Source organism: Acomys russatus, chromosome 11, assembly GCF_903995435.1.
Source record: "Acomys russatus chromosome 11, mAcoRus1.1, whole genome shotgun sequence".
Classification (NCBI taxonomy): domain Eukaryota; kingdom Metazoa; phylum Chordata; class Mammalia; order Rodentia; family Muridae; genus Acomys; species Acomys russatus.
Window position 1 is genome coordinate 36,565,696 of NC_067147.1, and position 20,794 is coordinate 36,586,489.

Sequence of the window (20,794 nt, forward strand, 5' to 3'; positions counted from 1 at the left end):
AAACAGCTAGTGCACTTTGCAAATGCATGCACCCCAGGTCGTGCCACTCAGATGAAAACTAAAGGTGTCCCCATCCTAGAAGCTCCTGACATTCCAACTCCTGCAGCCACAACCTCTGTTCAGCTGGAAGTACTTTTCCATGTACGGTTGAGGCGACCACAGCTTGGAGAAAAAGCCGGGCTCCTCTCTAACCTCGCACTATCCAGGAGCAAAGCCTTCCTTACATCACCCCCTCTCATGCAAAGGAGGAAACACTCCTCTCTAGAAGCCCTTGGATTGCAGGGTGGTGCGGGGGCGGAGGGTGTTGGCAGCCTCTTGCCTTTGTGTGCCTCAGGGCGACCACCTGTGCAGGCATAGCCCACTGCCAACCTCAGACAGCCCACCCACCCACACTGCCTGGGTGCCAGGGCACACACCAGGCAAAGGGAAACTGCTGAATGGCCCGGAGAGGTGAGGCCTGCCCCTTCCCTCTTGTCCTCACCCTTCCCTGCAGTCTCTCCTCCCTTTGTCCACCTGCTGCACTGCGTTGCTCCCACCTTATGCCAATCCTTTCCCTGGGGGGCTGGGCTCCCAGAATTCTCCCCTCTGACTTGTGCTTGCAGGTCCTCAGGCTCTGAGGGAGACCTGGAGGTCTTCCAACTGGGCTTGTATGTCCCCAGGGGCTGGGGAGGCTGGTGTGAGCTACCTACCCCAGAGCTTTTGATCTGGCTTCAGATTACAGGTCAAACTCTGACTATTTCCTGGCTTCAGCCCTCACTCCGTGCCCTGTGCCTGGGCTTCCCTTTCCATTCTCGGGCCTCTCAGGCCTCTTAATAAGATGGGTCACACCAACAGCGCCTGCTTTTGCTGTGGCCGCAACTCCAAGCAGCATGAATCTCCTTCAGAAGGTGTGGTGGCAGAGGCCCCACAACTCAGCGAGGCAGCCAGAAACACCTGCTGTGCTTTACCTCCTCATGTGCAAGGAAGGCTCCCGAGTGAGCTTGCCCAATAGCTAGCTACAGAATTGGCTTCGGAACAATCAACTTGAACTTTCATGTGGGTCTGAGCATGCACACACACAGACACACACAGAGGCTCACACACACAGAGACACACACACATGCATAGACACACACTGACACATAGACAGACAGATACACAGGCGCATAGATACACATACATATATATACACACAGAAACACAGACAGACACGTACAGAGCCACATAGACAGATAGATATACACACACAGAACATAGACAGATACACACAGACACATAGATGCACACACATAAATATATATACACTCACAAATAGAGACACACACATAGACACACAGACAGACACATCCAGAGACACATAGACAAACAGAGACACATACCGACAGATACACACACAGACATAGATGCACACACATATATACACATACAGAGACGTATACATAGATACACACACAAAGACATGCACATAGACACATAGACAGACAGATGCACACACACAGACACATAGATATATACACACACAGACACACTCAAACACACACAGACACACACACTGACCCACACCCACACACACACACACACAGACCGACACCAAAGACCCCCATATGTACACTTCCTAAGCTGCCGATATCTTCCTTCAATGGAGGTTTAACTCCTGACTAACTGTGTCTGCTGAGTGGCTTAAGTTGTGGTAGCTGAGGTGAAAAGGGTAAGTAACTACAAGTAGCTACAGGAGACCCATTTCAGTGTCTCTAACAAACAGATTCTCCCTCATGCAGAACAAAATTGTATAGATTCAGAGAGGATTCGTAGCTGTAGTTCTTTCATGCTTTCAGGCTACAAAATGGCTGCCCCAGGTCCAGCCACTGAATCCACAGCATAGGACTGGGGTTCAGGTATGCCACACTGAGCTTAGCAGAGAAGAGCCATGTTTGCTGGCACTACTTTATTAATGCTACCGGAAACTCTATACAGTAGTTACTACTGTCATTCACATTTTAGGAACAAAGAAAGCACAACTTATGTGAATAATCTCACCCCAGCCATAATGACCAAGATCAACAAAGCAACTGACAACAAATTCTTGCGAGGTTGTGAGGAAAGAGGAATTCACTGTTGGTGTGAATGCAAATTGGTGGAGACACCCTGGATTTGAGTATTAAAAAATCTTCTAAAAAAAAAAACCTAAAAAATAAATCTAGCATATGACCCAGCTATGCCACTCCTTGGCATATACACAAAGGACTTGTAATCCTAGCCACGTTCACAGCCACCCTATTCACACTAGCCAAGAAAGAAAACAGCCTAGATGTCTTTCAACAGATTAATGGACAATGAAAACGTGGTGAATGTACAACGGAACAATGTTCACCTATAAAGAAAAAATGAAATTTGCAAGGAAATGGATGGAACTAGAAAAAAAATTATATTGAGTGAGGTAACCTAGATCCAGAAAAGCAAAAGCCTCATATTCTTTCTCATCTGCAGTTCTTACTTCCAGAACTTCAGACGTGAGTTCTACAACATGAAGTAACAAAAACATCCAGGAAAGTATAAAGGGACCATAGGTAGAAAAAGGGGGAGTCTGAGGAGGGAATGGCAGGATACAGGCGATACGAAGTGGGAAACAGAAAAACGGGGAGAGGCATACGCCATGATGAATAAAAGCAGCTTTGAGAGGAGAAGAGAGTTAGTCTCATCTCAAAGCTTACAGTCCATCCTTAAGGGATGGAGGAGCAGGAAAAGGAAGACAGGAGCTAAAGCAGAGACCATGGAGGGTGCTGCCTATCGGCCTGTTCCTCATGGCATGTTCTGCTCTTTTCTTATACATCTCAGATCTATCTGCCTAGGGGTGGCACCACTTACAGTGGGCTGGCTCTCCCACATTAAAAAAAAAAAAAAAAAGCTCCACAGGCTAGGGTATAGGCTTGTCTTATAGAGATGTTTTCTCAGTACAGGTTCCCTCCTATCAGATGATTCTAACTTGTGTCAGGTTGACAAAAATTAACCAGCAGGGAGGGAGGGAAGAAGGACAATTACAACCAATGGTATTTGATAAACCCTCAAGGAATCATTTTATATTTACCAAAAATTATATATACTAAATAAGTATATGTGCATACATATGTACACAGACATATATTTGCCTATTTGTAGTTAGATAAATATATCTTTTTTTGTCTGTTTGTTTTTCAAGACAGGGTTTCTCTGTGTAGCCCTGGCCGTCCTGGACTTCCTTTGTAGACCAGGCTGGCCTCGAACTCACGGCAATCCACCAGCCTCTGCCTCCTGAGTGCTGGGATTAAAGGTGTTCATCACCACCGCCTGGCTAGATAAATATATCCTTAAAAAACTTATGATACTTGCACTGACAATGTTCTCCAGAAGAACCAAAGACTAACAAAAACTCTAGTACAAATGTAAGAAATCTCCCTTAGACTAGGTGGTCAGGTTAGTTCAAGTGACTTCCCCCAAAATGGAGCCCTTGGTTGCCTCTCAGAGGTTGCTGAGGACACCACACTTAGGACACAGGATATGACCTGAAAGCCTTTTTCCTGCAATCTAGCTTCCACGACACCTGAAAACACTATGGAAGCTGCCAAAGGAGAAGTAATTTACAGTCCTACCAAGCTATGACACCTATGACCCACAGCAATGACCTATGGTATGGCAAGATATCTGTGAGGTGCAATAGTGTCACTCACATATTGGTGGTAGCCAACTGATGTCTAATTGGACTTACGGCTCACTCAACAGAAGGAAAACTATGCCCGGTACTAGAAATGGTCATGGATCTGAGATAAATTCTACTAGCACCACTTTGCTAGACCAGCATAATTCCTTACTACATTCTAAATCTTATCCTAATACTCACCCATAGGTGTAGCTACCCCCTCCCCACCCCCACCCCTCCCAAATCAAAGAAGCCTTTCTTCACAGCAAATGGAGACCATCACAGAAAACCACAGCTGGACACAGTGCAGAAATCAATGGGGGATCCCAACGCTAATCAATACATGTATATCATAGCTCCTGCACCTATGGCTCAGGAAGCAAATATTTAATTGGGTCTGGTTTACAGTTTCAGAGGTTTAGTCCATTTTCATCATGGTGGGAAGCATGGCAGCATGCAGGTAGACATAGTGCTGGAGGAGCCAAGAGTTCTACATCTTCATCCAAAAAGTAGCAGAAGGAGACTCTGATTCCACAACGGGCAGAGCTTAGCAGAGGAAACCCCAAAGCCTGCCTACACAGTGCCCCACTTCCTCCAACAAGGCCACACATACTCCAATAAGGCCACACCTCCTAATGGTGCCACACCCCATGGCCAAGCATTGGAATACATGAATCTACGAGGGCCAAACCTATTCAAACCACCACACAGTGTCACTGCATTTTGGGGAAAACTTATTGATTCTCTCCCACCAGGTGTCAGTTAGAAATACGTCTTGGTTAGGAGTGGGACTTTGTCCTTCTCTGTACTGGGGTTTTGTCTGACTTGAGCTTATATATATCCTATGTATGTAGTCACAGTCTCTGTGAGCGCACGTGTGCAGTCGCTATGCTGTGTCTGGAGAGCACTATTTTCTTGGATTTTTCCACCATCTCTGCCTCTTACAGTCTTTCTAACTCTTCTTCCACATAGATCCCCGAGGGTGTGAATAAGGCATCCCAGTTTTGAATGCTGAAAGGTCTCTCACTTTCTGCCCACTGTACACTCCTGGGGCTCTGTGTTAATTACAATTTACTGCAAGAAGCTTTTCTGATGTGGGTTGAGCAAGGCACTGATATGTGTCACCGGGAGTTGTCCATTGCTATGTTCCTTTGGTAGAACAGCAGTAGTAGGTTTTCCCTTAGGGCTCAGGACGTTTATAGTCTCAGGTTCTCGGCCCCGCTAACAGTGTCTGGTACAGGTTTCATCTCATGGAGTGGGCCTTCAATCCAATAAAAAACAAAGCAGTTGATAACTTCTGTAGACGTGTGTGCCACAGTTGCACCACTATGTCTTGCAGACAGGTTGCTATTAGAGTTCCAGGTCTTGCAGCTGGGTGTGACTAACAATTACTTTTCTCTTAGGGTGTCATGCACAGTGCCTTCCAGCAGTACTCACTCTCCTCAGTGGGGGCGAAACTTGTAGTTTGGCACCAGCTCCATTTCTTCATATTGCAGAGGGTAATCAATAGTATTGGCAGTAGCCTGTAAATTTGAGGAATCTATGAGAACCCCTAGGACCAATGACTCAACAAAATGTAACCCATTCCCGGTACTGGGGGTTTTGCTTGTTAGTATATGATGTCTAATTGGGGCACTGTCTTCCCCATTATATGGAAACTCCACTAGAATTCCTTTTTTATATGTGCATATTTTAGGAAGCTTCTAAGGTAGTAGGTTTCTATATAGCTTTTCAGAAGGCCTTTAGTGTCCTCATAGTCCCTCCTTTACTCTGCCTGCCCATCCCTTCTCCATTTAATCCCACTATTTTAGTTTCCCCTTTATCCTTTGTGCCACTGTATTTTATTTCCCTTTCCCTGGGAGATCCTCTCCTCCCTTCTGGTACCTAACTTCTGTAGATATTTTAATGAGACACATATACCTAAAGCTTAAAAGCTAACATCCCTATATAAGAGAAAATATGCAATGTGTGTCTTTTTACCTCACCCTGGATGATTGTTTCTATATCCATCCATTTATCTACAAATATTATCATTTCATTTTCCTTAGCAGCAGAATAATAGTCCATCATGTAAATGTGCCACATTTTCATTGTCCATCATTAGCTGATGGACATCTAGTCTCTGTTTCTAATTTCTGGCTATTCTGAATAAAGTGGCTATTAGAGGTTGGTCTGATGTATTTTGATGCTAATTATTATTTGCTGTCTCTGTGCCCCACCTGTACCTTGCCTAAGAGCCTAACCTGTTTGACCAATAAAAGGCCATCACACCTGGGCAGGGCAAATGAGATAGGTGTGGGTAAGGTTTCAGGTCTTGGGAAGACAGAATCTTGGGAGGAGGAGAAACCAGAGGAGAGGAGAGGAAGAAGAAGCCTGCACCATGGGTTAGGTGGAGGAGAAGCACATGGCCAGCATGGATGGAGGATTTGGCCCAGATGATGATAATTAGCAAGAATTTGGGATTATGGATGGAAGGTAGCTTGATAGAAATTATTAGAACCAGAAGGGATGGGATTGGGACAGGTATCCCATACCTGCCCAGCTATGGGAAGTAGTTTAGGGGATTAATATCTGCCCTGTTTTAAAATATAACAGGTGTTTGTGTCTTGATTGATTGTTAGTGGGTTAGAAAATACGGCTGTAATAATAATTATAGGCCTAATAATAAACATTATTAAGTCATACTGGTAAAATAACTGCAACAAGCAGCAATGAAAATGCAGGAACAAGGGTCTCTGTAGTAAGATGGAAAGTCTTTGGGGTTTACGCCCGAGAGTGGTATAGCTGGATCTCGGGGCAGATCTATCTTCCTGAGGAACCTCACACTGACTTCCACAGTGACTGTACCATTCTGCAGCCTGTTCGGTTTGTCTGTTTTGTTTTACTTCTTATATTCTAGATACTAACTCACTGTCAGGTGTGCAATTGATAAAGATTTTCCCTCATTCTATAGGTTACTACTTTGTTTGAATGATGGTGTCCCCTGTTCTGTAGAAATTTTTTAGATCCAGGAGGTCCTACTTACTAATTGTCCTTAATCCCTGCTCTATTGAGGTCCTTGAACTTATTCTTTTATTGAGCTGCATTGCAGCAAGTTTCTTTTTAAAAATTGAGAAGTCCTTTCCTTAAAATATAAGTTGAGTCTTCTACAAAATTCAGGGGTTAAATGTGTTTTAATGCCACCAGACAAAGCACCATGGGAATTCTTTAAAGAATTAAAATTTGTTCTACTTAAAAAAGTATATTTTAAAACAGATTACTTGAGCTAAACTAAACTAAATTTTCTTGTCAGAGCACTACCTTCTGTGGTGTTAGACTTCCATATGGCTGGGATTGTTAGAGGAATGTGTCTAAGAACCAAGGTTATAAGAATGGAGGTGTAGAGGTGGCGGACCAGCACTGTGCTGAACTACTTCTGTAGATGTGTCTCTTGATTCAGCATCTGCTTTCCCACTGTAAGCCTCCGGCTATTTCTATGTCCTGGGAGGTCCCAGAGATGATGTTAATTTTGGCTTAGTGTCAGCAAATCTTGTGCTAAAGGTGAGAGCCTGTGGGTAGAGTTCAGACCTCCACATCTGGTACCCTGGATTCAGTCTCAGCTGCTGCCCAGGATAGCATCATCACTCCTGTCCATCCCCATCTGAGTGTCTGTCATCTGCTCTTGTTGATTCTCATGTATAAGGGTCTGTCCACTGCCAGCCCTCCTCCAGCCATGCTCACTGTCCTCCTGGACCCAGTAGGCTCCACTGCTGACCATTTCCCTCACAACCCCTTCTTCATCATGCTCACAACTGCACTTGGCTCCCGCTACCCATCGTATCAATCCTAATCCCATTTTCATTGCTCCAACTGTCTTGCCTGACACATAAGTCCTAGGACCACCTGCTGTCACTCAGTTTAATGGGGGGCAATAATCACAGTGCCATGTGGCAGGCACCTTAACTGATAGCGAGGGTGACGGATACAGGAGGCCATGTCCAGCACTGTTTGAGCTACACTCAATTTTATGTGGGAGCCTAGCTTGAAATGGACAGAAGATTCTGCAGTAGAGGGAGACAGGGTAGTCCCCGGGGCATTGAGACATCCTGGCTGTCAGGCTTCTCCGAGGCCAAAAGATCCTCATGTTCTGACAATCATATTTCTGCCTTTTGACATCTTCTTTATAGAGTGTCTCAGCTAAGGAGTAGAACATTTGTGGCTTGTCCTGAGGCTAGCCTCTGGAGAGAATATAACAGAAGAAGAAGAAGAAGAAGAAGAAGAAGAAGAAGAAGAAGCAGAAGCAGAAGAAGAAGCAGAAGAAGAAGAAGAAGCAGCAGAAGAAGAAGAAGCAGAAGAAGAAGAACTACTTCAGGAAGAAGGAAATGAAGTAAAATCCAAGAGCATGAAGAGCAAACACAAACATCTGGAGAGGTGGACTGGGAGCTTGGTCAGAGAAGCTCGCACAACTGGCAACCTCAGTAACTCTGTGCTCTGCTTTCCTGGGGAAAAGGACTGAGGCTGGGATTAGAAAGGGTCAGCCATTTTATCCTGTTGTTCATAATACCATCTCTGTTGGTTTAGCATAAAGAATTAAAGCAGTTATGCAACCTCAAAATTTCGTAGGTGACCGTACCTCCAAATACCAGCCACGTGTGACCTTGGCTCTTCCCAAGCCCCCACCACTATACAGGAGACTAGTGGCCATTCAACAAAACAAGCCCTACTCTGTGCCTTGGGGGTCTCTCTCTGTAGGTAGCAAAGTAATTGGGGACTTCTACTTAGGTATTGGGAAAGTCATAGAATGTGTTTATCTGCTGGATGCCAAAAAGTCAAACCTTGCAGCTCTCCTCAAATCTACTTATCCTTCCTTCAGCTGGCCCAGTCACATTTCAGAAGATCCTGGGTTCCTCTGTGTCAAATCCACAAGTAAATTCTGTTGGCGACAGCTTCAAGATCCACCCTGAAGCCACTGTGCTTCCCTTCCCCACTGCCACCATCTTTCCAGGCACAGCATCCCTATGGCTCTGCAAAGAGGATGGACTACCCCTGCCTGCTCACACTCTTCTCATGCAGGCCTGCCTCCAGCGCTATCTCTTCAACTTTTACCACAGCTGGTATTCCCCTGCCTCCTCTATAACTTGGGAATAGCCAAAGTCGCACAGTGGGTGACTTTTGGAAGTACTGCTGTCCATGGTACCCACCCACTCACCCACCCACCATGGGCCACATCCTCCAGCATACCCCAACAGTCCCATTTTTTGTTCTTGCTTACATGCTCTGTTCTTTCCACCATACAACTGATTTTACCATGGAGCAGACACCTGTGTGAGGTGAAATCTGGTAGGTCCTAGTGGGTTGGCATTCTAGGCACCCAGTGGTAGAGAAGAGGGACACAGGAGTGTACCTCGTGATCACCTGCTGTAGATCAATTTTGAGTGGCCTTTCTTGAGATAGTAAACTCTACAAACAAGGGCTGCTTCTCTGATATGTCTCCCAGATGCACAAGATTTGACCTCCGTAGGTGGCCAATGAGCAGACATGGCACCCACCCAGCCTACACACTTCTTTCTTATTTCCTATGTTTGTGTGCTTTCCATGACTCAGGCTTTCAGGATGGTCTTACCATGCTCCGGGCAGAGTGGTAAGTTGGGGAGGGCATTGATTGGACTAAGAGCCAGAGTCCCTTTATTTAGCAGTTCCTATATTGCAAGCTGGTGAGGTGGACAGATATGATAAGATGCTAAACTTTATTGTCTATGTCCCTGTAAGATGGAGAGCCAATTGGTTTTTGCCATGGCTGACAAGCCTTACACTGGCTGCAGGGAGCCTATTATTCAGTGGTCACCGTTAGCCTCTTGTTCTTTCCACACAGCCTACATTTCTTAGACAGGCATCTCAAAAGAAGAAGATGAGAAGGCAACACAGCAACATATGTCACTGAACAGGTTTTGCACTTAAAATTCTGACACTACGCTCAACACAGAACTAATAAATAGTTCTGCCTTGAGTAGTGCTTCATAGACATACAGTAAGGGAACATAATTTAAAAAAACAATAAAAAGAGATCATAAAAGAGAAGGGTCATAAATCACCAGTGTGGCCTGCTGTTGTCCTCGGGCTGAATTGGACAGCAAGGACTCTAGATTTTAAATTTTGACACTAGGATTCTTGCAATCGAACCTCCCTCCTATGAATGGAATATTAAAAGGCACACATCCACGTATCTTATCATGTGGGCCAACAGCAGAGCAGAGAGATCCAGAGCATGGCCTTCCTTTTTTATTCACAAAGCAGCCAGGAGCAAAGCCTGTGGGCACCTGCCACCCTGCCTGCATTGAGTGATCCCTCCTGAAGATTGGCCGAGAACCTTTAGGTAAAAATCTGCAACATCAAAGAATGTACGGCCTGGCCTGGGCATCCAACTGAGACAATGAACTCTGTTCTGGACTGAGCCTTGGCGTCTTTGGAGATACAGAGATACTGACATTGAGTGAATATAAATACAATTTGCCTAGCAACATATTTCTCATAATATTTTTTTCTTTTTGACTTTCTTGGAGTTATCAGTTTATCCCGAATTATCACTTCCTCTGCTTTTTCATTCAATGATTATTCATTCATTCATTCATTCATTCTGGACAGTATGAAAGATATTGTGAAAAACCGAGTAGCCAAGTACCTTGTGCACATATAGCTCACAGTGTAGAGATGCCCATCCGACAGATGAATGAATCAATGATGTAACTTCAGAATGTAATAAGGCTCCTTCAGAAAAAGATTATGGTGGCATGTAGTTTATTCTCACCCCACAGGAGGGTAGTTAGAAGGGCCAGTCAAGAAAGGTAACGCATCTGCAAAGGGGAACCAGCCTATGATACCCTGGATGGAACAGGGCTGTGCTGGGGAGTGAGAAGAGCCTATGACAGAAGGGGTTGGCAGAAGAGGGGCAAACAGAGGGGCTGAAGAGCGGCAGATCAGGTCACGCAGAGCACTGAAGGCCTCTGCAGAGTGAGCCTGGATGCTGTTTAGGAGGAATGGCAGTTTCGAAAACGTTTTAAGCAAAAGAGTGAGATGTTCCGGTCATCCAAGGAAGAGGAGGAAGTAGGCATGTAGCTGCCACAACATAAAAAAAGAGGATCTGGTACTTGAAGCCTGTGCCAGAGACATGGCTAATGAGATAAAAGCATGGGCTTGTGATGCATTTTGAGTCAGGGAAAAAATCATATTGCCAATGGAAGTCACAACGATAATGGAAAGCAAAAATTATGAATGTCTACTGGAATTTTGGCTTAAGCAGCTGGGTACAGACATGGAGAACAAGGGAGGCTGGTTTGGAGCATTAGCTTATGAGGTGAGCAATTCTGTTCTGGATGCTCAAGGTTCGGGTGTCTAGCAGATCTTTGGGTAGAGATGTTGTTATGAATTTGGAGAAGATGTTAGACTAAGAAGTGAAGATTTGGTATTTGATTGAGAGTAGTAAACCTGACCCAGACAGACAAACATTTTTTTTTGTTGTTGTTCTTTCTTATTTGTGAATCCTAGTTTTGAATCTTTAGACATACACGTTTAGCTTGGAAAAAAGGGGTCATGACAGGTGGGGGCAGAACTTTAGCAAGAGCTTTAGAGTACAGGTTAGACATGAAGTGGAGAATAGAAAAAATGGAGGGGTTTAGGTGGGGGAGGGGATGAAGAGATATTAATAAGGTTGGGACAGGTTAAAGTAAACCAATATAAAGGCTGTCTGAAAAAGCAGTGAAAATCTCTTATTTTATAAGCATATATAGACATATCCAAAAGAGTTTAATTGGAGTTACCTTATACAAGAGGCTAATGCTTCTCCGTGATACATTAAGATAACACAAAGCCCCGCCCTAGGTGTGGGATGCTCTCCTGTTCACTTGTTGCTTAGAAAGGTCTAAAAGATCCCCAAAACAATATTGTCTATAGTCTACTGACAATAAGGCTATTGCCGTTGGTCTTGGTTGCCCACTGGAGCTTTACGGTAAGACACTATTGCTGAGGACAGTACACATGTTGGTCACAGTACATATGGAAAAATCAGACTAACTGATGTGGAATCTTCTTCTTTGTTGGGCAGGTTTCATAGTGCTAGGAAGTGCTATGTTGGGAGAGGGGGGAAAATGGACATACTAGTTGTGATCCCTGCCAGCTATAATAGTGACTGACCTGGTAAGTCATTGCCTATTAATGTATTAAGTGTATTAATGGAACAGTGATATGAATGTTAACCAATAGCCTAATTGGACTTAAGGGCTGCTCCACAGGCGAGAATTCATGCATGATACTATAAACCTGAGCAAGAAACTGTGGCTAGAAAGGTCATAGACCCTAAGAGAGAACCTTTTACTCGCACTTCAATACATGGATAAGGCAACAAACTGCCTTCTACTTATCCTTACAGATTAATGCAGCTCTCACACCTCATTATAGATGATTCTTTTTTTTTTTTTTTAGTTGACAGTGGTTAACACAGAGACTCATACGTGGGTCAAAGTGCAGAGAACAAGTGGCTCTGGAGTAGTCGGCCATAAATGGGACATCTATATCACATTCTCTTCCTCCAAAAGTTCAGTGAGCATTGTGGAAGAGGACATGGAGAGACTGAAGTTGGGGAAGACTGCTGTGGAAGTGCCTTATGGACACAGCAGGGCAGATGCACTCGAGAACTCACAGACGCTGCCGTTGTCTGAACAAGACCGGCACAAGAGCAAGCCAGCCAACTGTCCATCGTGGGTCCTGTAGGGGCTCCCAAGGGCCTAACCCTAACTGAGAGGCCATATAGGCAGTTGACGGCTTCTAAAGGAGGGACAGTAATCTTTCTTCATGCATGAGGCCTCTGGTAGGTCCTCCATGCTCCAGTGGATAAGAGGGTGGCCAGTACCATGGTCCTCAGACATGCTGTAGGGTGGGTAGAGTTAGAGGTCTGTGAGTCTGGGGTCCCTGCCTGAAGAAGGGGTGCTAGAGGGCAGTAGCAGGACATGTAGTCCTGAAGTAGGCTAAACAGGCCAGCTGTGTTTAAGGCTTTAATCAATGTTGGGTTGAATTGATTTTGGTCTGCTACAAGATAAAGGCCAAGTTTCTCCTTTGTCACGTGGATACCCAGTCTTTGCGACAATGTTTCCACATGTGTTCTTGGTGTCCTTGTCAAAAGCAGCCGGCTCTATATTTGTGGGTTTATTACCGATTTTTCTGTTGCATTGGTCTGTGCGTCTCCTTTAGTGCCAGCTCCGTGCTATTTCCATCCTATGGCTCTGGAGTATAATTAGAAGTCAGGAAATGTAGTGCCTCCAGCTTCATTTTTTTCCCCTCAAAATTGCCTTAGCTATGCAGATCTTTTTGTAGTTACATGTGAATTTCAGGATTCTTTTTTTTTTTTTTTAACTTCTGTTGAAAAAAATTGAAATTCAGATAGGGATTATATTGAGTCTGTGTATTATTAGTTCTTCCAACCTATAAGCAAGTTTTTTTTTTTCTGATTGCTCTGTGGTTTTTGCTGTTTCTTTTCAGTTTTGCTTTGTTGTTGCTGTTTGAGACAGGCTGGCCTGGAACTCACAGGAGATCCAGCTGCCTCCAGGCACCATGATCTAGGTAGCCTTGCCTTCCTGCACACTCCACACTATGATGTGTTGCCTCTGTGCAGATCCAAAAGCGATGGACATAGTTAAATACTGACCAGAATCTGTGAAACCACGGGCCAAAAACTCCTCCTGCCTCCTAAATTGTTTATCTCAAGTATTTTGTCACAGTGACAGAAAGTTAGTCCTTAAGATTTCTAGATGCTTCCACAGTACAAGTTGGCCTAAGACGGAGCTGATGCTGAAGGACATGTTGCTGTCTGTTGGGGAGAGGCAAGAGACTTGTCTACTTACCTCAGAGAAGGAACACACAACAGACCAAAGGACCCGAAACGCCAGAGTCCACCTTGGTGAACCAGGGAGTTTTATTAAGGTCACTTATAGGACTATGGGTGAGGGGTCATTTTTAGCAGCAGAAATGACTCAAAGGTAGACGCATCACCAAGGCCCACCCCAGCATGGGTGATGATAGCTCACCCAGCTGGGAACCTGGAACACCCTGAATAGCCAACAGGTTGGAGAGCATCCTTTCCAAGTACTCTGGTCTAAGTATCTTCCAGACAGCTCTGCTGGGTTCTGCTTCTTATAGGCCACAGGTCTGATCTCAGGGTTTTCTTTGTAGCTCAGGGTCCTTTAGTCTCAGAGGGATTCTCAGCTTTCACTGATTTTTCTGGCAGGAAAGGGCCTAGCGAATCTGGTCAGCTTCAGGAACTTCCTGAAGCTGTTTTTAGTTGTTTACCTTGCTGTTTCAGGAGCTTCCTGCAAGAAGGAATGGTTTAGTCTGGGAGGAAACTATTACACAACACTGCCCTTTCAGGCTTCTTAAAAATACTTAAAAAAGAGGCAGGCAGGGTGGTGCACACCTTTAATGCCAGCACTCGGGAGGCAGAGGCAGGTAGATCTCTGTGAGTTCAAGGCCAGCCTGATCTACAAAGTGAGTCCAGGACAGCCAGGGATACACACAGATTGTAAATCATGGATAACTATGGTAGATCATGGATATATATGTATACATAATGAAATGTATATGTATGTATAATGAAATTTACCATCCCAATCCTTTTCACATGAAGACCTCAGTAGAATTAGGTGGGGATCTAGGGTCCTTCCACTGTGGTACAACCATCACTACTACCCATCTGTGACACGTTTTCACCTTCCAGAATTAATGCCTATGTCTATTAAATGCTAGTGTCCTGTTTCTCCTACCTGGCTCTTGGAAACCAGCATTCCACTCATTGTCTATATGATGGTGACTATAAAAGGAACATTGTATAGCTGAGATCATGCAGTATTTGTCTCTTATTTCACTGACACAGGGTTATTTCACTGTCTTCAGGGTTTACCTGTGTTGTAGCATGTGTAAGAATTTCCTTTCCTGAAATTAGCTGAAAAATAGCCCGCCCCCACTGAAATACCAATCTTTGTTCATCCACACATTCATTAATGACACTTCCACCAGGGCTTTAGTGGGCTGTGCTGTAGACTCAGTTTCCTTAACCAATATATTTTATTATAACCTATTAGCCGAGCATACGCCACTTATAACCTGACTAACCAAAACAATAGGAAAAGAGGATTAAAGAACACAATAACAAAACTGTAAGAATATCAGTTCCGAGGAGCAATTCTCCTGGTGTAATCAGCAGGATTTCTTCTGCTGGAACCTGGAGTAACCAGAACCCGGAACCTCAGCAGAAGCTAGAGCCCTGAAGCCTTCCCTCGAGCGGTTCTCTCTAGGAGCTTCTCGAAGTGCAGCGATGAACAGCCAAAACTATCCCAAGTCTCCAGAAAGCCCTGCCTCCTGTTTTCGGGTCATTTATGTATCAAGCCCCAGAGTCTATTCATGGGATCTTTTCAGCTGGCAACAATCAAGCTCCTGCACGAGGAGGTTGGTCTTCAAGTGGATTAACATCACCTGTTCTCTCACAAGACCATTCCGATCCCACACTTGAGATCCTAAAAAACAGGTTTATCTCTCCTTCACTGTGCCTCTGTGAACACTGCTGTGCAGACATCAACAGGTATCTGTTCATGTCTGTTTGCTGTCATTTTATTGAATTAAAACTAGTGATTTACTAAAAAGTAAATGGTGAACATTTTGAGTCGTTCAAATTGATAAATCAGAAAGTGGATTCTACAGGAGCTGGAGAGTCATTAGAAACGGTCTCTCTTCTGTGGCGTTCTCTCAACCTTAGGCAGAGGGGTTGTGTTGTAAATGTATTAACTTGGGTTGGGCACCCCGTGGTCATATTATCTACATTTTGCCCCGTTATGGGTTTCTATAGCAGTGTCCTGCTGCTGTAAAAAGATTCTTCTTTGGTGAGGGGTGAAAACTACTCTTTTTTTTTTTTTTTTAAAACACTATCTTTTTTTTAATTGATAATATTCATATTACATCTCAACTGTTATCCCATCTCTTGTATCCTCCCATTCTTCCTTCCCTCCCATTTTCCCCTTACTCCCCTCCCCTATGACTGTGACTGAGGGGGACCTCTTCCCCCTGTATATGCTCATAGGGTATCAAGTCTCTTCTTGATAGCCTGCTATCCTTCCTCTGCGTGCTACCGGGCCTCCCCATCAAGGGAACGTGGTCAAATATGGGGCACCAGAGTTCGTGTGAAAGCCAGTCCCCACTTTCCACTTAACTGTGGAGAATGTCCTGTCCATTGGCTGGATCTAGGTAGGGGTTTTATGCTTATTGCACACATTGTCCTTGGTTGGTGCCATAGTTTGAGCAGAACCCCTGGGCCCAGATGCGCCTGTCATAGTGTTCTTCTTGTATGTTTCTAGGACCCTCTGGATCATTCTATTTCCCCAATCTCCCATACTCCTGTCACCTAGAGTCCCAATAGGATGTCCTCACCTCTATCCCTCTGTGAAAACTACTCTTAACTGTGTGTGTACAGACTGGTTTTGGAAAGTGGCTATGGTAGGTTCTTTTTGAGGGCTTATGACTTCACCAGTCATTTGTACCTGGCTAGGTTTATAGGACCAGGCAAGAATTCTCTTCAAATGAGTGGGCCTTGAGTACAACTAGGTAGCTGTTGGTTGCCCCTAAGATATAAGTGCCACCATTGTACCCTTGGGGATATCTAAGCAGGCTCATCATTGTTATGGATCATAAGCTTGATGGGTAGGTAGGACTTGAAGGGACTCTGACCAGTCCGAGCATGGTAAACATGGCTCTGGCAGGCCTTCCCGTTCCCTCCGCCTAGCTAAAACCCCTTAGATGCCATTCCTAAAGCTAGCTCCCACAGTCTATTCCCTTATTTGACCACTTCCTCATCCTGAGGCTGACCACCAAAGTCCAGCAATCAAAAGCCCCTTTGGCTCACCTATTTAACATGCCCAATTAAAATTAAATACCTCATTTTTTGTTTTTCAAGACAGGGTTTCTCTGTGTAGCCTTGGCTGTCCTGGACTCGATTTGTAGACCAGGCTGGCCTCGAATTCACAATGATGCACCTGCCTCTGCCTCCTGAGTGCTGGGATTAAAGACATGTGCCACCACACCTGGCTTAAATACCTCATTTTAACACAGGTTTCCCTTTTACCTTTATAAACTGCCATTTTCCTATGGACCACGCCTGTCTCCTCTCTCTCCAGAGCCAGTCTTCTGTCTCCTCCTCTAGAACAAATGACCCTTTCCACCTCTTCCTTGTTCCTTTCCCTTCCCCCTTGTCCTTTCTTTCCTGTTTTTGTCTTTTTATTTCCTCTCTTTTGTCCCTCTGTGGTAAATAAATCTTTGTCGGTGAGAACTTGGTCGTGAGCTGATACTGATCCTTCCAGAACTGTGGAGATTGCTTTGCTCCTTTGGCGGCTTGCATAGCACCTTCTGTGAGAGCCAGTCTTCAGGAGAGAGGCTTCCAGGTCAGTTCCAACTTAACTCCTCTAAGTCCCATGTCCAACACATGTGACATCTTCAGCAGTGGAGTCTTACCTTACTGGGAGACCACCAAGGACAGTGACAAGGGCCTATATGGTTTGAGGAGTTTCCTGGGCTCCACATACCAACAACTCTAGGGGAGGTTACTCACACTTGGCTTTGTGTTTTTGTTAAACGGTCTATGGCTTTTTGGGTGTGCATAGGAGAGTATTATTACCCAAAGCGCCATAACTTCTTTGAAATCATATGTGTATGTATATATGTATGTGTGCACACATATATATTACACATGTGTTTTGAGTGAACATAAAATATTGTTTCCCTGTTGCCTTTTCAAACATCCTTGGTGGTATTTATCTCTCTTCCCTCTTTCTTCAGTTCTTGTTGCATAGGAGCCTCTTGTTGTCAAAGAGAAAATACATCCATTGTTCTTTTCTGCTACTGACAGTTTCTAGAACAGTGGGAAGCAGGGATCTCATGCTTGCTAATCACCATGAGCCAGATTCTGTGGAGAGCCCTTTTATAGTCTTTAAAAAATATACATCTGATCTCACTTAATTCTCCAACTAGCCCTAGGGGGTAAGATGTCTCATTCCAGTTTATAGATAAGGCTCAGATTGGAAACCTGCCAGAAAGCCCATGGAGGAAATGACAAGTCATTGGTGCTAACTGAACTGGGCTGAGCAGAGGCCAGACCTAGGCATCTCAGACAGGTGTGTGTGTGTGTGTGTGTGTGTGTGTGTGTGTGTGTGTGTGTGACTTTGTTGTAGGTTTGCCTTTGCAGATCTGGCCTGAGACTTTATTTCCTGAGGCTTCTATGATGCCTCTACTGATTGGTATTGGTCAGGAAAGTACCGTGAGCTGCAAGCTCCTGTCACTACCTTCAGGTAGATGCTGGGGTGTGATAGTGTCATTGCTCCAAAAGCAGGTCTTCAGTGTGGCTTTGAGTGGTGCACCCCAGCTCCCATGACCTCATATCATTATTATCAAAAGCACTACAACCATGAGGTCACCAGGGAAGGCTTGTCTTTGTCCCTACCAATTGGCTCTTCATAGATGGTGGTGCTGGGCTTCTCCTGCTCAGAGCACAGCCATTTCCAACAGATAAAAGATGGATTAGCATCTGCTTGGTGGAAAGGATCTTTTATGAAGTCTTTAAAAGCGCCCATGTCTTTAGTGAGCAAGTTGGGACAAATGACTCCCCCAACACAAGGCAGTGCATAAATTGTCCCAGAGCCAGAAAACAAAACAAAACAAAACAAAACAAAAAAACCCGCCTTTGGAGATGCTTAGAGGACCCAGGTTAGGAGCATGGCATCATGAAGTGACATCTGGGCATGATGTCTGAACAACACTCAGGTGTCATCCTCAGGAGCTGCTATGAGTGGGTCTGGCTGCTTTAGACCCACATCCTTTGATTGTATATATCCCATCTTTCTTTGTATAATTTATAGAAAGATCATTAAGGATACCTTGGACCATCTTCTTTCCTTCTCACCGGAAACACAAGGAGGTGAGATTTCTATATAAAGATACAGAAAATTATTGGCACAATTGGCCACATATGGCCTATGTATCCCAATTTCATTCTTAGGCACAATTATAAGAGGCAGGAGAATTGCAGCAAGGTCATTATGGAGTCAACATCTCGTATGGAACACTTACTGTATTACCCAAGACAAGTTACTGGGCTCCCCTGGACCTTACCTGACTGTAGGTACCCTCAACTAGAAGAGGATGTTAGATCCTCTGGAGCTGGAGTTATAGGTAGTTTTGAGCCACCCTACCTGGGTGATGGGAACTGAAGTTGTGTCTCTGGAAGAGCAGGAAGCACTCCTAACTGCTCGGTCATTTCTCCAGTCCAAGCTATGAATTGAGGAGCTAGTGCAGGGGACAGTGGGTGGTAGCTCTGAGCTGCAGGTGGGAACTTGGGAAGGTGTGGTTAGGAAGTGGGATAGGAACAGACCTATCAGGGGGTAGGGGGAAGACAGTGACCTCTAGTGTGGGGAATTAATTATTGGCTCAGCATCATAATTCAAGAATGGGGTTGAGACCAGGGAGACAAGAGTATAAATTCTGCCCCTCTGCGTTATATAGACTAAAGTGAGTTAGCAAACTAATAAAAACTGTATTCACTGTGGGTCAGGGGAAGAGAGTACAATTATTTGTGCTCTACAATTATTTGTAGAGTTATTGGGGATAGTGGAATAATGCACATAAAGCAATTAATTACACATCACAACTAGTATACAGCAAACATTAGCTATGATTACCTGCATTATTACGAGCACATCATTAGTGTAATTGCATTATTATCAAAAGCATTGAAGAGGAAAGTAGATTCTAGAAGAGTAGGGACTTTTGTCTCTTTTATGCAATTAAGATATCAAGACAGCCTTAAGGAGAACAAAGAAACTTGATTTTGAGGTTGTATTGGCTGGTCATTGCAGGGGAGATAGTCAACTGTGCTTCGATCAGAAAGCAAATGTGGCCAACGGTGTGCCTCCATTACTCACTTCTCTAAGGGGAGCCATGTGGGATGGGAGCAGAGACTAAGTATATGGAAGGAGACGTCTTCCACAGGGAACCCAGAGCTATGAGGGCTAAACACCTCCCCCAGTACCAGAAAGACCAGGGCTTAAGAGTTAAAAATCAGTTATTTAGTACACAATAATGTGATGTTGAAACAATGTAAAAAAACTACCATAAATAATTGAAGTACCCAGGTGCAGAGGTGCACGCCTGTAATCCTAGTACTCAGGGAGTGGAAGCAGGCAGATCTCTGTGAGTTTGAAGCTAGCCTGGTCTACAAAGTGACTCCAGGATAGCCAAGGCTACACAGAGAAACCCAGTCTCAGAAAAAAAAAAAAAAAGAATTGAAGTGTGTGGTGGTACACGGCTTTATTCCCAGCACTCAGGGAAGCAAAGGCAGACAGATCACTAAATTTGAGGGCAGCCTGATCTATAAAGCAAGTCCAGGACAGCCATGGCTGCAGAGAAACCCTGTCTTGAAAAACCAAAACCAAAAAACCCCAATTATAACTTAGGGGAGAGAGAGAAAGTGTGTGTGTGTGTGTGTGTGTGTGTGTGTGTGTGTGTGTGTGTGTGTGTGTGTGTGTGTGTGAGAGAGAGAGAGAGAGAGAGAGAGAGAGACAGACAGACAGACAGACAGACAGACAGACAGACAGACAGAGACAGACAGAGACAGACAGAGACAGACAGACAGAGATAGACAGATAGAGACAGAGAGTTGAAAGACTAACTTCAGGCCAGACATAGCCATCCCAGGAAACCAAACCACCTTTATCTCCTGCCTTCATTTCTGTGGAGGTCCACTTGACCACAGAGGTAATTTGATTGTCCTTCTATACTCACTGCATGTCTTCATGTTGTTCCCACCAGAAGTGCAACCATTTCTACTCATTAGAAAAATCTCAAACCTACACCAAACAATGCACAAAGGACCTGGACGCACATGCTACACTAAAAATCCCTTAGTGTACAATAATGCGATTCGCAAACAATGTAAAAACTACCATAAAGAATTGAAGTATAGACAGGCCAAGGGTATGGCCTAAGTGAGTGTGCTCTGTGTGCTCAGTAGGAGATGAAGGGGATTAGAAGGTCCAGGAATAATTGTTCAGTGTGGATTCCAGAGCTACACAGTCTCCAGCAGAA

At 44.5% G+C, this 20,794-nt stretch overlaps 1 protein-coding gene across 1 annotated transcript in view; it reads left to right on the forward strand.

Annotated features, from left to right (window-relative positions):
- Positions 1–20,794, forward strand: part of Ranbp2 (RAN binding protein 2) — a 531,879-nt gene that overhangs the window by 250,479 nt on the left and 260,606 nt on the right. The window lies entirely within an intron of this gene.